At 27.0% G+C, this 3,988-nt stretch overlaps 1 pseudogene; it reads right to left on the reverse strand.

Annotated features, from left to right (window-relative positions):
• Positions 1 to 723: 723 nt before the first annotated feature.
• LOC111303083 (uncharacterized) lies at positions 724 to 1,833 on the reverse strand (annotated as a pseudogene).
• Positions 1,834 to 3,988: the final 2,155 nt, after the last annotated feature.

Consider the following 3,988-nt stretch of genomic DNA (forward strand, 5'->3'; position numbering starts at 1 on the left):
ATATTTAATTATAATTTCTATTTCACAATTACTCTTTTTAGGAATTTTATAATTTTAAAATACGTACCTAACATTTTTATTTTGTTTTATATTAATTTTATATTACCAATTATTTTAATAAATCTTTTTACATTTAACACTGTTAACTTTATGTTAAATTATTTTAAATTTTAATTCAATCAAATATTAATAAAATAAAAAATTAATAATTAATTTAATACATCAGACAAAATTGGATTCAATATTAGTTTTTATTATTAATTATAATGTCGTAGTAAAAAAATTTTGGATGAAATACATGTAAATTAAAATCAGGCAACAAATGTCAGTCTAAAATTTTCACTAGCGCATCTCGTTGTTTCTAATCAACTTCTTCCTCTTAATTGGAATGATTTAACTCCAAGGAAAATATATACTTACATATATGAACCCAATAATTGACTATGACGCCAAGAAATTGATCACAAAAATCCAGTCCATATTTTCTTGAAATTTTGAAATTTGCTATTTAATCATAACGTCAGTTGGACCAAATCAGTGAATAATGAAGCGAAAATTAGCTTCTCGTTTTTTTTTTTTTTTTCCTGCACCTTCTTGTTAAAATGTATGTCAAACAAATAGCTAGTATTTTGCCAAACAAAACAGCTGTTATGTTGCATTCAAGTCTATTTCTTCCGCTTTCTCTGTTTTTTTTTTTGGTTTTTTTTTTTTACTTCCCATGTCAATAATTACCACAAATTTTTTCAACCCTAAATATCTTCCATTTTTAAAAAAAAACTAGAAGGAATATGTCCATGGCTACTATTCGAAACGGCACCAAAACGTTTCCATTGTTCCATTTCTTTTTTCTTTTTTTTTTCTAAAATGTGGAAAGCGATTCAGGCCGCCACATCAGCTCCGAAATATCCACCGCCGGTTCAAACAAGCCTCCTAACGCCACAAAATCACCGCTATTACTATGATTATTATTGCTGGCATCCGAGTCACCCCCGATTCCGAACTCCAACGATTCGTAACTCGGAATCGGAAACTCATACCCCATCGTTTCCCCAAATCCAACAGCTCCTAACCCTCCACCTTCCTCAACATCAACTGTCCCAACTTTCTGCTCCTCCTCTACAGACGAAAAACTCGGCGGCAAACCCAGCTCATCATCTGAAGCCTCTAAAAGAAAGCCTAGCTCCGGCCGGAAATCGCCGGAATCCGATGACATCACCGGTAGCGTCGCCTTAGTCGGAACTAGGATCTCTTCTTCGAAGCTTTTGATGACCGAGTCAAGTCCCTTAATCGCTGGGTCAGGTCCAATGACCGGGTCAGAATCGTCCAGGATGTTCAGCAAATCCTCCTGGATACGCTTTGCCTCCGGCGACCGAAAGTACCCGTCATAGGAGTCGGGTTCGAAGTGAGTAAACTCGGGCGAGTTGGAGCTAGTATTTGCCAAGTCCACTCGAGCGAGTTTTAAATAAGGAACCGAGTTAACCTCTAACTCAGAATCCTCTGACTCATCCCGGGCTCTCTTATTGTTGCCTTTGTTGTCCTCCATTGCCATTGGAAAATGTCTTCAGTTTATAATTAAAAAACCTCGGAAATTACAAAAACAACGTGAGTGTTAAATGCATCAAGTTGGAGGATAAGTAGAATGAGATAGACGGAAAGAGGGGGGGTTTTATAAGGGGCAAAAGGGTATAAAATTTTAGCGTTAAGGAGTGTTTGGCTAGCGAGAAAAAAGAACAAGAGAGAAAAATACAAAAATAAATCAAAGGAAGTAGAGATTTTTAGAAAAAAAAAGTTGGAGTGTAGAGAGAGAAAATACACGGCTTTGAGAGAATGGGAAAGAGAAATGGAGTATATATAGCAGTTGCAGACATGGGGCAAATTTGATTTTACTCTTTTTTTTAACCCTTTTTTAAATAAAAATAATATTCAAAATTTTAAATTAAGTGATTATTAGTATTATTTTTTTAATTTGGACAAAGACAGGCGCGTGTAGAGGGGAAGCAAAAAAGGCTACGTTCCTTTTGATGAGTCATTCACGGGACTCACCGCCTTTATTTTTCTGTCTCTTGTTCTTCTTCGCAGTACTGGTTGTTTATTTATTTTTCGTTGTGTTTCTTTTCTGTCAAAATCACTAAATTTAAATTTAGGACTTTGAAGTCCGTTGCGGGTGGCCCACCAAATTAGGTGGGGTGGGAAGAATCCAGTGGTGGCCTTTGCTTGTTTTTGCATCTACCCTTTCCTTTTCTTTTTCTTTTATTTGCTTTTGCTGCCATTATTCTTGGCAGTTGACATGTTCTTTCTTTTCTACTTTTCTTGTCTGGAGTTTTTTTTTTTTTTTTATTTCTTTTAAGATTTTCAAAATTTCACAAGCAGTGATGCATGTATGTGTGACATGGATTCCTTTAAAAATTTTAAAAAAAGTTTTTGAAAGTTTATTTTTTAAACATTCTAAAAATTTTTATGATATTTTCAAAATTTTTGCTTGAACACCATCAAATCATTAAATTTTTTGATGAAATATTAATAATAATTTAATTATATTTTTCAATATTTAAAAATTTATAATAAATAATTATAATAATATAATAATATTTTATATATTACAAATAAACAACTAAAAAAATCTTGCATCCATCACAAATCATGTCTCCAATCAAATCTAGCAATACTATTATTACAAATGCGAGGTTCTTATAAAGCGATATTTAGTTTGCATATCCTTATATTTCAAGAGAAGAAATGATTTTAAAGTAAAATGACATTGAAAAAAAATATATATGATTTTTAAATTTTATTCACTTAAGAAATATAAAATTTTTATATTTGGTTTAGAAAAATATAAAATTATTTAATAAAATTTTTTATTATATTATTTTTGATGACACATAAAAAACATTTTAAGCTCATAATATATTATAAACAGTAATATTTATATTACCTATTTATTTATTTATCATGTTAAATTATTTATTTATTTATTTACTTATTTAACATGTAAATAATTTATTTAATATTTGTAAAATTAATAAATAATTACAAATTATAAAAAATACCTGTTAATTTTTTTGATATGTTGTTTTTTTATTGTAAAAGACTACATTTTCTAGAAAAAAAATGTAATCTTTAGTTTAAAGACTACATTTTTATTCTCAAAATCATAATCTTTGTTAGGAATGTTAACCTTACCCATATCCAATGAGGAATCTGATTTTTTATCTAAATATAAATAGTTATGGATATTATATAATGAATATAAGGATGTTATATAATTTTAAATTTTTATTGGATATAAGAATAGGATAAGTAATATAGTGCCTACCTTGTACCCATACTCTATATATATATATATATATATATATTTATTTTTATATTTATATATATTTAATAAATAGATTTTTTATTAAATAATATAAATTATTATTTTAAATTAATTAAAATTAATATATTTTATTGAAAAATATATATTAATATATATTTATAAAAAAATTACTTAAATATGCAAGATAAAAATTTTAAAAAAAAAGTTAAAAATAAATTTTAGTTTCTATTTTTTTTTTTAAAGTTAAAGGTATGGGGATTACCCATACCCATTAAATATTTGTAATAATGGGGATAGAGATAAATTTTAAATATTCTTGGATTAGATACAAGAATGAGTATAATATAAAAATATGAGGATAAAGATGAAGAATGTTTTACCATATCTATTGACATTTAAAACCCAAGAACTAAAAAAAATTTATATTTATAATATATTTTCAATAAAAATTACATTTTTAATTTTTAAAACATAATAATTGTTGAAACTCAAGAAGTAATAAATATAAAATTTTTATTTATTTAACATGTTAAATTATTTGTTTATTTACTTATTTAAAGTGAAATTATTTATTTAATTTTTATAAAATTAATAAATAATTAAAAATTACTAAAAAATACTTTTTGATTTTTTTGCCTTGTTTAGTTTTTTTTTTTTTAATGTAAAAGACAA

This window comes from Durio zibethinus, chromosome 9 (genome assembly GCF_047325235.1).
Source record: "Durio zibethinus cultivar Kanyao isolate XHJ-2024 chromosome 9, ASM4732523v1, whole genome shotgun sequence".
Lineage (NCBI taxonomy): Eukaryota > Viridiplantae > Streptophyta > Magnoliopsida > Malvales > Malvaceae > Durio > Durio zibethinus.